Source organism: Ctenocephalides felis, unplaced genomic scaffold (assembly GCF_003426905.1).
Source record: "Ctenocephalides felis isolate EL2017-DRISC unplaced genomic scaffold, ASM342690v1 CF-g0.4_SCAFFOLD_03570, whole genome shotgun sequence".
Classification (NCBI taxonomy): domain Eukaryota; kingdom Metazoa; phylum Arthropoda; class Insecta; order Siphonaptera; family Pulicidae; genus Ctenocephalides; species Ctenocephalides felis.
In genome coordinates, this window is record NW_020539724.1 from 25,958,812 (window position 1) to 25,972,478 (window position 13,667).

Genomic DNA, 13,667 nt, shown 5'->3' on the forward strand with positions numbered 1-13,667 from the left:
GCAAATAATACAGGTAATGAATCTGAATTATTAACTAAAATGATATGCGGAATATAAATTTCATAATATTACAATTATAGACATCAGATTGAACCCTGCTGCGCACCATCAGTATTGATTCTGTTCATTAACATGATGTTATTCAAGCAAGGATCTCCAGCAGAACATTGCGATGAATTTATGTTTGAAGGACAACAGCAAATTCAAAAAATATTTGTGTTAATTGGACTCTGCTGTATTCCGCTCATGCTCTTAGGCAAACCATTATATTTGATGGCAACCAAGAAAAATAAAGATGTAAGTAATAATTGTTATTATTGTATCATTGATTATTGTTAGACTTTCATTAAATGATAAAAACCAAATAACATTTAAAACAACCCGATTGTTAAAGTCATTGATGTTATTTATTTCAATTGTAAAAAGCTTATAATATAGTATCATCACATTATAATCTATTTTTATAAACTTAAGGAAGCTCCTCATTCTGCTAAATCAAATGGTGATTTAAACAAGGAATGGAAATGACTTCAGACGTTGTCTCCAGCCAAGAAAACGGTATGCCAGAGGCTCCAAAGGCACCGCCAAAAGCAGCTCATGGAGAACACGAAGAAGAAACCCATGAGTGAAATTTTCATTCACCAAGCAATTCATACCATTGAATACGTACTGAGTACAGTATCTCACACCGCCTCTTATTTGCGTCTGTGGGCCCTGTCACTTGCTCACGCACGTATGTATAACATATTTATTATAAATATATGAATATTAAGAATTAAAACATCTAGAACTTTACCCATCTATTGAGACTAATCTCGATAAAAATCCTTCACCGACGTCACACTTACATCGTTCACAATATTATAAAAAGTATAATAGCAATTCTCTTTCTTTATACAACATCTATAAAAGCTTACTCGTGGGTGGTGTAAATAGGACCAACTAAACAGAAAAAAAATTAAAAAGCAATATTACAAGAAATAAATTAAATAAATAGTTATTCCAACTTCGCTGATAAATATTTCTGATCAAGGTTAAGTATATACAGAGCTAAAAATGTATCCATGAAATATATCACTTCACTCAATAAGTCCGTAGGATAACAAAGAAAAATCATTTTTTTTGCTAAATTTTTTTATTCAATATAGTTTCCTTCGAGGGCGATATATCGATTATAGTGAACTTCGAACTTTTTGAAACTATTTTTAACTTCCCGTAGGGCAAGTTATAGTAATCGCAAAAAAATCGAAAATGAAAATTTTTGCATTTCTCGACGTTTCAAAGGTTTCTGAATATTTTGGCATACCTTAGAAAAAATGGATGTATGTGTGTGTGAGTGTGTGTGTATGTATGTATGTGCGGATACAAATTTTCGTCGACGATTTCGGGAACACCGATCAACCGATTTAATTAATTCAAAAAACATTCGGTTTGTATTGATAAGGAGACGTGCTGATTAGTTTTTGGCGAAGCCAGGTCTAGCCGTTCCGAAGATACGGGGCAAAAAGTGCCGAAAACGGTAACTCAGTTTTTAAGAGAACGGATCGTCCGATTATAATAATTCAAAAAACATTTTACTTGTATTGACAAGGTAAAGAACCGATCAAATTTTCATAAAGGCAGGTCTAGCGGTTTCGGAGATCTAATGTAAAAAGTAAAAAAATGCCATTTGGCGGTCAAAAATGATCATTAGACATATGCACATCAAATTATCAGATATTTTATAGAGATTTAACAATAAGTATAATTTTGGTTTGCATTCCTATGGGTTCCGTACCAATGTTACGCGTTAGACGTCGACGCGGCGCTTACGCGGTTTGAAATTTCGTCTTTATGCAGTCAAAGCAGTACGATTGCTTTGAAAAAAAGTTTAGATCTTTCAAAATATGTCAAAATAAAGAAAACATTTTTTTTCAAAAAAAAAAAATTAAAAAAAAATTAACAAAAATTTTTTTTTAAAAAAAAAGTAATTTTTTGTCTAATTGTTTGTCAAAAAATCTTATTTTTCCGAAGTAAATTTTTTTCAAAAATGTTCATCGTTTTTAAAAAATAATAATTTTTGGTACGGGAAGTTCCAGCAATTTGCCTTAAGGCACGATGCCTTAATTGCCTTAAGACAGAATTCCACTTACAGCTAGTTGTAGTATGAAGGATCTCTCAGCGTGGATTAGTCTCAGTAATTCTGCACAACTGGTAGTGGAATATAAACAAGCACGTAGACAACTAAATAAAGCTATCAAAGATAGTAAAGTTAGGTGCTGGAAAGAACTTTTGGATGAAGTCGAGGAAAATCCATGGGGAAGACCTTATAAGACTGTAATGTCTCGCCTCAAAAGCCAGCCAATACCTTCACCAACTTGCCCACGACTATTGAATAAAATAGTAACTACTTTGTTTCCACGACAACCTAATTTGAACTACCAGGTAACACATGTAGAACAGAATAATATTCCACTTATAACACTGCAAGAACTGATGGAAGCTTGTCATCGCGTTGGTAATAGCAAGGCACCGGGATTAGATGGAATTCCTAATATTGCCTTGAAAACATCAATTATGACATCTCCGACAATGTTTCTTAATGCATATAATACATGCCTGAAAGAAGGGGTTTTTCCACGAAAATGGAAACAGCAAAGACTAGTGCTTATTCCCAAAGGAAAAAAACCACCAGATGAACCATCATCCTATCGTCCAATATGCATGCTGGATACAGCGGGTAAAATTTTTGAAAGAATAATTCACCAAAGAATAGATGCAGTAGTGATCCAATCCTAGCAAACAATCAGTATGGTTTTCGCAAAGGGCGATCAACTATCGATGCTATAAACTTGGTAGTTAATACCGCCAAGGAGGCAATTGCTGGAACCAGATGGAAGGGGGGTTCCAAAAAGTACTGCCTTGTAGCTACATTGGATATAAAAAATGCTTTTAATTCTGCAAACTGGGATTGCATTATGAATGCACTCCGTGACAAGAACGTGCCAGCATACCTATGCAATATAGTCGCAAGCTACTTTACAGACAGAATTCTAATGTACCATTCACGCGATGGTACAGAAGAATATAATATAACAGGAGGTGTGCCGCAGGGCTCTGTTCTAGGCCCTTTGCTGTGGAATATTATGTATGATGGCCTTTTGAGACTAGAGTTTCCAGAATGTGTGAAACTAGTAGCATATGCAGACGATGTTGCCATAGTGGTTGTCTCCAAACAAATTGATGACATCGTAAGCCTATTCGATATTACATTCAGAAAAATTAATCGGTGGATGGGAACAATGAATCTCCAATTAGCACAACAAAAAAGTGAAGCTGTTCTTATCACTAGTAGGAAAAGAATTGAGACCATCAAGCTAAAGATAGGAAATCTTGAGATCACGTCAAAACCTCACATCTGTTACCTTGGCGTAATGCTTGATGCTCGTTTGAATTTCAATCAACAGGTGGAACACGTTAGTGCTAAGGCGTCAATAGTTAGGACGAAACTTGCTCGACTGATGCCTAATATTGGAGGTCCTAAACAAACCAGAAGGATATTACTATCGTCAGTTATTACTTCAGTGCTGACATATGGTATCTCCATATGGGGTGATGCTCTTAAATCTCAAAAATCGAGGAGAATGGCAGGGCCCTTATACCGTCTCAGTGCTATAAGAATTGCTTGCGCATTTCGCACAATATCGGCGGAAGCAGTGTGCGTCATTTCAGGAACTGTGCCTCTCTTAGTCTTAGCAGAGGAAAGACGGACAATTTACCATAGAAGACATCAACAACTGTGTACTGAAAAGTTAAGATTAGAAGAACGGCAGAACAGCATTGACCGATGGCAGCGACTGTGGGATGTCGCTGTAAAGGGCAGATGGACGCATCGTCTCATTCCTAACATCAAAGTCTGGCTAAGTCGCAAGCACGGCGAAGTAAACTATTATACTACGCAAATGCTATCGGGGCATGGCTGTTTTCGAGCCTACCTACACCGATTCAAGCACGATAGCTCGCCGGATTGCCCATATTGTTTGGGCGAAATCGAAGATGCTGAGCACGTGTTCTTCGTGTGCCCGCGATTTGGTGCTCTACGGGATGATGTGGAGGAGACATTGAGACGCACAATTACCCCAGGTAATGTTGTTGAAGTGATGCTGACAAGTGAAGCTGCTTGGAACGCCATAGACAGATTTGCGAGAGACGTTTTAATGGACCTGCGTTCTATAGAGAGAGAAAGGGCGAATGGGACTTCGCCCATTTAAAAGATAAGTAAAATGTTTATGATTTATAACATTGTTTATAACAAGTTAAGAATTGTAACATTCTAGATCCTCCCCCCACGAAGTAATGCCTAGCGGCGGTTTCCGTGGGGACCAGAGGCAGGGGCAAAGCGGAGGTTTTAGTCGGTATTATACCAGGGCGGTATCGAGTCCGACATACCCAGACAGAAGACCGGTCTGGGATGCATAAAGCATTTCCTTCGCTATACAAAAAAAAAAAAAAAAAAAAAAAAAAAAAAAGCTAGTTGTAGTACGATTTGTACTTAGCCACAAAATTCGCTCATCTCTCATCATTTGGCAAACATTTCTTTAGAGCGAGCATTCCTTTGAGATCTGAAAACAAGATATGGTCGCTGGGAACAGATCTAGAAAATATAGTGAGTGGGATTCGGAGCCTAATTCAAGTTTTTTTGGCAACTGTTTTACCTGTCCTGATAGAACAGCACGGTTTCTTTTCAAATGGGGCCGTTTTCCGATTTTGATTTTCAACAGTTTCAATAACGTTGTACAATAATCACTGTTGATGGTCCGGCCTTTTTCCAGATAGTTGATGAAGATCATTTCTTGTGTATCCCATAAATCGCGTAACGCTAATAGTAGCCGTAGTAGCCCGCATATAATTCGTTCGGTCGGAAAGCAGTGCGCGATGCGTTACGCGCGGGTATACTGGCTCTGGTTTGTTCAATTTTTCAATGTGTTCCACAATTTGATTTGAACAATATTCACAGTACTAGAAGGGAAAACAATAGGCTTTTAAATACCGCTAATAAAAAATAATTAAACAAAACGCACTATCCGAAAATATTAATTGAAAAATTATTTTATCCTGTTTAGCTAATAATAAAGGACTATTTAGCATATATTGATATACATTATGTGGTTTAAGCCAATATGGGTAGAATCACGTAATTTTTTTTTCGATATCTTTCGGTTACGCCAAAAATTGAGTTTGAAAAGGGGGCCACTTTGGCATATTTTCAATGATATCTCGGCCATAAGGTGAGATACAAAGTTGAAGTTTGATATATCAAATGTTTTCAAAATGGCCTTCAAAATGGCGTATAAATCATTCAAATACAAGGGTGTTAGTCGATTATGTATGGCAATGCGCCCACACCCTTGCGCGTCGTGACTATTATGTACTCGACTGGCAGACTCTTGCAACCGTCAGAATGGGCTGGCTTTTTACATATGTTTTCTGAACAGTTAAAAGAATACACCCTCAAAATTGAGCCTTGTGCGAGCAAGTTATGAAAAAATTTTTTTTGACCTTTTCACAAATTGAAGGGATGATGACGCAATCGCGGAATGACTGCCAGACTGGTACTTTCCTAATGGGTCGATAATAAAATATCATTAAAAAAAATTCTAGCTCTGAGAAAACAGGTTAGTCAAATAGTTCACCGGCTCTTAGACTATAACTGTCTATTCGACTCCGGAGTGTTGTGTTGAAGTTAGGTCATTTCCGTGGTGACATATTGATGCAAAAAACTCTGTGTTATTTCGATTACGCAGCTCCAAATACTCTTACGAATCATCAACCCAGTATGTTTTTAATCAAATGTTAGTTTGCGCGGCACTCATTTAGCACAGAAGTTTTTCTTATTCAAATATTCGTGAACGATATGTCCATCACGTTGTATTGATATCTTTATGGGTCAGCTATCTCATGCAATTTTCGGTTTTTCAAAACGTTTCTGTGGACTTTTTTGTATTTTCCAGTGTAACCATCTCAATCGGCCTTCCGAGCGTTCAGCATCGTCAGTGACTGTATGGCCGCGATTAAAACCAGCACAACCACTTCTTCACCATTTGCCTCAATTTGGAACAGTCCAGATAACCCTTATCAAGCGATACTTTGGCAGCAATAGTATTTTTACCCATCAAAAACCAATAATTAGTAAACACATAAAATTTCTTTGAATTTATGGTTTCGAAAAACTCAAAGGTAGCGTCGCTTGAACCTCTGTAACTCGTAAACCAATCGTCCGATTGTCATGAAATTTTGACATATATCTTCCTAAAGTCTATATATATATATATATATTATATATATATATATATATATATATATATATATATATGTATATATAATATATATATATACATATATATTATATATATATATATATATATATATATATCTTAAAGTTGCTGTTTCCTACAAACCATGTGGTTGATAATATAGCTACATCATCTATGTATTATCCTACGGACTTATTGAGTGACGGTATATATTTTGCATTGGTTGAATAACGTATTAATATTAATAGCTATTATTTCGTAAAATATCTCTAAAATTAGAAATAAGATTTTGGACCTCCTTGGCTCCTGCTGGTCCGATTTTACCGCGCCTATTGGGAAAAAAGGACCAGGTACAAATAGCAAAAAGCATATTTCTTTAAAATTAAAAATAAGATTTTGGACCTCCTTGGCTCCTGCTGGTCCGATTTTACCGCGCCTATTGGGAAAAAAGGACCAGGTACAAATAGCAAAAAGCATATTTCTACAATGATAAATTATCTATTATTGTTAACAAATTTCAACAATGTTATTTGTTGTAATAAAATTTAGTTTCGTTGTCACAATATGATTGCTCAAAGTCAAATTGGACCTTTGTGCTCCGTCCTACCCTTTTAATGTAAAAATACTGAACTATAGATGATTTTTTATATGAGTTATACGCATCTATCCTTCTAATGAACTATGTCAAAACAAAGAGTTAATCTATTTTTTTTTATTACAGAACTTTCAGACGTATTGTGGAAAATGGTGTTGTCCATGGGATTGAGCCAAACAACATATACTGGCTCGATTATGCTCTATGTGATATTCTGCGTGTGGGCACTATTCACAATTGCCATCCTAGTCATGATGGAAGGCCTTTCTGCGTTCTTGCACACACTGCGTCTTCACTGGTAAGTTCCTCATAGTTGGATATCAATTTTATTTTTGAATTAAATTTTGTATACATGATCTTCCATTGCCCTTGCCTCTGGTCCCCATAAATGCCGAAAATGTGTGTGTACGTATGTGTGTTGTGTGAGAGAACAGATTTTTTGCCGTAATTCGACGATTTTGAAAATTCAAAAAACCGTTCGAAAGATATTGGTGCTGATGAGTTTTTGGTAGAGATTGGCCGGGCCGTTTTCTTGTAATGGAGTGTTAAAAATTTTTTTTCGACGATTTTTATGATTTTTTTTTTGATGGCAGATACCATAGTCTTATAGATCATACTAGAATATTGCGGACCTGCGACAAGTCATTTAATTTTAAAAATTCGTCAAACTTTGCAAAAATTAGATTTGTTTCTTTTGGCGTATGTCAAAGTTAAGTAAAAGAATTTTTATCGACGATTGCTTAAAAACATCTGAACCGATTTCAAAAATTTAAAAGCCGATCGATGTATTTCGGTGTGAATAATCTTTCTTCAGTTTTGTGCAGCGATCGGCTAAGTCGTTTCTTTGTAATTTGGAAAAAAATGTTAAACTTTTCGTCCACATTTAAGCTTATAGTACCGAATCGATTTTAAAAAATCAAAAACTGTTCGAAAGATATTAGTTCGGAATGATACTGATTAGCTTTAGGTGAAATCTACCGAGGCGTTTTCTTGTAATTAACTGTTGAAAAAAAAATTAAGCCGATTTTAATGGAATTTTTTTTGGCGATATATATCACGGTCTTATATAACTTGCTGAAATATTACGGCATTACGACAAGTAATTTAATTTAAAAATTCATCAAAGTTTGAGAAAATGAGTAGTTCTTTTGACGTTTGTTAAAATTAAAATTAGACGATTTATTTGGTATAACGATAGATTTGGTATAACTTGGTCTTAATGAACATACTAAATCATTAAAGTCCTACGGAAACTGGTTCAATTATAAAAATTATTGATTTTTGAAAATTTGCTTTCAGACCGGGTTGACGTGTTCGATTTTCAATAATGTGTAATAAATCCACTTCGAATACTTTTAACCACTATTATAACTTGCCTTTAAAAAATTTTATACTTGCCCATTTTAGAATTTTATTCATGACTCAACTCAAAATTTATCTAGTTACCAACTACCATCTAGATACCAACTAGTTAAATTTTGAGTTGTCATGAATAAAATTTTAAAATAGTTTACCTGTTAATAAATTTAGTTAATGAGAAGCATTTTCATCCAAAGCTTCACAATAAGATTTTATGAAGGTGCATCTTATATATACTGTTTTGACAAACAACGAATATGCTTTTCTGAATATTTTTTTTATAAATAGGATATAAAAAATAAAAGAAATGTATAGTGCAAAATATAATGAAATAATTTTAATTATCAATTATTTCTTTACTCGTAGATTAATCTTAATCAATTTTTTTTCATTTTCAGGGTGGAGTTCATGAGTAAGTTCTACTCTGGTTTGGGTTATTTGTTCCAACCCTTCTGCTTCAAAACTATTTTGGACGCGGAGGATAAGGAGCAGAATAATCAATTTATCTATTATTTAAATAAATTAAAAAACAAATTAGTTATAAAGAAGTTATAAAAAAGTAAATTATTGTTAAAAATTGATTTTAAAGGTCTGTAAGTGTTTTTGAATTAGCACTAATTTTGTAGTACAAAATGATTAATAAGACATAATGAATTAATTCAATTGGGTATATATTTTTGATAAAACTTAAAATCATATTATTATATAATGATATTGAATACTTTATGGTTACAATTTTTTTTTATTTATTAATTTACTTTTATTGCAGTTTATTTGTTAGGAGTAAAATTTTAAAATGATCGAATTTAGTACTATGGGACCATAGGCAAGGAATTGTATAGGACTATTGAATAATAATGACTTTGTTATTACTCGTAAATTATTGCTGGTTATTTGGACTTTTACAAGTCGATTTACGAGCTATTATGATCTGTTTATTCAATAGTTCGAAACTTTTAAAATACTCTTAGCAAAGTAAATATCGCAAATTTTTGAATTTATTGTTTTTTTTTTAACTTCACAAAGGAGAATATTATGCTTTTGCAAAAAAAAAAACAAATTTCTGACAGGTCGACAGGTAAATAGGTACACAAGTAGACAGGTAAATGCGAGGCAGGTTGGCAGATACCAAGGTAGAAAACTCACACAGGAGGACAATTAGAAATGCATTTACTTAAACAGGTAAACAAGTAAACTGTTAGACAGGTAAATCATATACAAATCAAATATTCATTGATTAAATCGGTTATTTACACATATCGGATTGTTCATGCCACTGGCCTTGAGGCAAAATTCCTTTACACCTACCAAATTAATGGAGCAAATGCCATTTTAAAAAATAGTACAATATTAGATTTAGAGCAACTATTGCTTACTTATGTGCGATTCATTCATTTCATGCTAAAATCTTGATTTCCTTGTATAAAGAGTGGTCCTTGTTACTCCATCTGCAAGTATTAGAAAGTATTTATAAATTTCCACTTTTTATTCGTAAAAGAACTTCTAATTAAATTCAAAGTATATGGCCGTGATTCTATATAGAATAGAAACCCCTTGGTCCTGGAATCTACCCTGGTATTTAAATGATTTTGACACTTTATATGTCTTTTTGAAAAAAAACCCTTTATATCAAATTTCCCTAGCGCATCATTTACCGAGACATTATTGAAAATATGCGAAAGCGAATGTTTTATTTTTATCAACAAACAAAAATAACGATTCTATTCAGATCTTGTATGCTATATTATTGACTAACTAGTGAGTCGCATGGCATCTAGCCTTAAGGCAAATTGCTGGAACTTCCTGTACCAAAAATTATTATTTTCCTAAAAGTGATTAACATTGTTGAAAAAAATTTACTTCAAAAAAATTAGATTTTTGAGAAGCTATGAATTTGTCAAAAAATTACTTTTGTTGAAAAAAAAAGGTTTTCTTTATTTTAACATATTTTGGAAATTTTGAACTTTTTTCAAAGCAATCGTACTGCTTTAACTGCATAGAGACAAAATGTCATAGCGCGTAAGCGCCGCGTCGCCGTCTAACGAGTAAACATTGGTACGGAACCCATAGGAATGCAAACCAAATTTATACTTATTGTTAAAATCTCTATAAAATATCTGATAATTTGATGTGCATATGTCTAATACTCATTTTTGACCGTCAAATGGCATTTTTTTTACTTTTTCATTAGATCTCCTAAACCGCTAGACCTGCCTGTATGAAAATTTGATCAATTCTTCACCTTATCAATACAAGTAAAATTTTGTTTGAATTATCAAAATCGGACGCTCCGTTCCCTTAAAAACTGAGTTACCGTTTTTGGCACTTTTTGCCCCGTATCTTCGGAACGTCTGGACCTGCCGCCGCCAAAAACTAATCAGCACGTCTCCTTATCAATACGAATCGAATGTTTTTTGAATTATTCAAATCGGTTGATCGGTGTTCCCGAAATTGTCGACGAAAATTTGTATCCGCACGCACACACGCACACACATACACACACAGGGCCGGTCTTGCCTTGCATGCAATGCATGCAAAAAATGCGGGCGCACGCCTTAGGGGGCGCCAAAACGAGTTTCGGAAATTAAATTTATAATATTTTATTCGTATTTTTTTTAAATATAAAATCTAGAATACTTAACTTATAATACTTATAATAAACAATCTAACCTAACTATGGATACGTAGAAACAGAAAGCATATTCAGTTTGCAATGTGATATCTGTAGAACAATTAATTACTCATGCAAATTACTAAATTATTGTTCTGCTTATTATTCAATGAACTTATTCAATTTTTCTTGGATCGAAGTTAATGTGGAATTGAAAAAGAAATTATCTAGTGTTCAATACCGTACGCGCAAATCTACGAAAGTTTGAACGGAACTTGTTAAAAAAAAAAATAGATACCAATTATAATAGAGAAAAATATAAAATGGGAAGTCAGTGCTTAGAAAATGACTATAAGACCGAGAAACTTAATTGTAACTTTTGTATTTGTTGAAAATGTTTCGCATCTGATTAACTTTACACTTTGAAGACATGCGTGGTTAGGTTTATGGAAATGGAGCAAATATGAAAAATGGAAGCAAAATGTACTTAGAAACAAACTCGTGAGCTTTTTTATACCTAGTGGTGTCCATACTAAATGTAATTATTAACTTAGCAGAAATAATACAGATACAAATATAATTGTGTTTTGTTTTCATAATAGTTCAGGAAATATGTAATTTCGTTGCATCTTTTAAAATACGCTAAAAATTTAACTTTGAAACAACAATCTGATATTCTGAATCAGATGGGAAAGTAAACATGAATACAATTTGGCTTTACTATATCAATAAGTTAACGATGCATTTTTGGATATTGTAAATAATGAAAAAAAAAAATAAATGAAATTTTAAAAATATAACATGTAAAATAAATGTTATGTTTAAAATAAAAATGAGTTTAATGAAATAAGTGAAATGTTTCAAAACCCAAATATTAATAATTCATATATGTTAGAAGTACTTGAAAATATAAAATATTTAATTTTGGTCAACCCGCAAATTGCTTCGTTTTTCTAAATAAAATTAAAATCAATGTATTTTATACGCTTTTAGATTATTTCAACTTTTTGTGTGAATTTACGTAAATATTCATATAATTTTAATGATAAATGTTAAAACAGTTTAAATTATTGGGGGGGGGGCGCTAAAACAATCTTGCATGCGGGCACTGAGGACCCCAGGACCGGCCCTGTAAACACACACATACATAATTTTTTTCTAATTGTAAGGTATAACAAAATGTTCAGAAACCTCTGAAACGTAAAGATATATAAAAATTTTCATTTTCGATTTTTTTGCGATTACTACACCTTGTCCTACGGGAAGTTAATAATTATTTGTTACTGCCAGAAAAGTGAAAATATTTTTTGTGTTCAATTTTCCTATAGAAATTTTAATAAGCATCGGAAAGGTTAACAATTAACTCCCCGTACGGTTAATAAGTTTTATAGTAATCGCAAAAAATCGAAAATAAATATTTTTATATATCTTTACGTTTCAAATCTTCTGAACATTTGGCATACCTTTAAAAAAATGGGTGTACGTGTATGTGTGTGTGTGTGCGGGTACAAGTTTTCGTCGACGTGTGTTTGTGTGTGTGCGGATACAATTTTCGTCGACGATTTCGGGAACACGGATCAACCGATTTGAATAATTTAACAACATTCTATTCGTATTGATAAGGAGGCGTGCTGATTAGTTTCTGGCATAGGCAGGTCTAGCCGTTTCGAAGATACTGCACAAAAAGTGCCAAAAACGGTAACTCAGTTTTTACGAGAACGGAGCGTCCGATTTTAATCATTCAGAAAAGATTTTACTTGTATTGACAAGACGAACAACTGATTAAATTTTTGGGAAGGCAGGTCTAGCGGTTTCGGAAATCTAGTAAAAAAGGAAAAAAAACGAAAAAGTCAGAAATGATCATTAGACATATGCACATCAAATTATTAGATATTTTATTGAGATTTTAATAATAAGTATAAATTTTGTTTACATTTTTATGGGTTCCGTACCAATGTTTATCCATTAGACGGGGACGCGGGGCTTACGCGCTTCCATTATTCGTCACTATGCAGCTAAAACAGTGCGACTCCTTTGAAAAAAAGTTCAAAATTTCAAAATATTTCAAAATAAAAAAGTCGATTGTTTTCAAAAATATAAAATTTCCCAAAAACTAATTTTTTCAAAGATTAAAAAAAAATTAATCTTGGTACGGGAAGTTCCAGCAATTTGCCTTAAGGCACGATGCCATACCCTACTAGGTTTTCTTGTACTATCCAAAAATGTTGTTCTATACCATGTGTTAAAACCATGGTAGAACACATTCAAAATTTGAAAAATCCCGCATTTCAAAAATCATCTAAATTTTATATTTGCGCCATCTATCAGCGAGCAGTGCAAACTCTGTCCTACCTTTGACATTGTCATTGAACAAAATGTCACATCTGACAGTTCTGAAAGACACTGCAAATTTGTGCAAATGCTTCAAGAAATAATGCTATCATGAAACACTGTGTTGTGATATCTTATAATATTTATATAATCCTTGTTTATCCTCTGATATAATAGTTTCAATCAAAATAATGCATATAAACAAACTGATAAAAATGCTCTAGTTTTGTGATAAGAGAGCTAAAGAAATCGATCTAGTTTTTTTTTGTAAATAGAACAAAATTTTATCTAAAGCATGATATTTACATTATATTACATGGCTGCGACATGGTTACAAGCATGGAGATTGGGTTCTTTAAGAACTCGTTTAAGCAAATATTTGGCTGATCGTTATAGTGTTGTATTGTATAAAATGTCAGAGAATGTTTTGGGTGAACAAGGTATTTATGAAGTTCTTTTCAATAATAAATATATAAAA

The 13,667-nt window shown here is 33.2% G+C and overlaps 1 pseudogene; it reads left to right on the plus strand.

Annotated features, from left to right (window-relative positions):
• LOC113383671 overlaps positions 1 to 8,748 on the plus strand; it is a 10,873-nt pseudogene extending 2,125 nt beyond the window's left edge.
• The last annotated feature ends 4,919 nt before the right edge of the window (positions 8,749 to 13,667 follow it).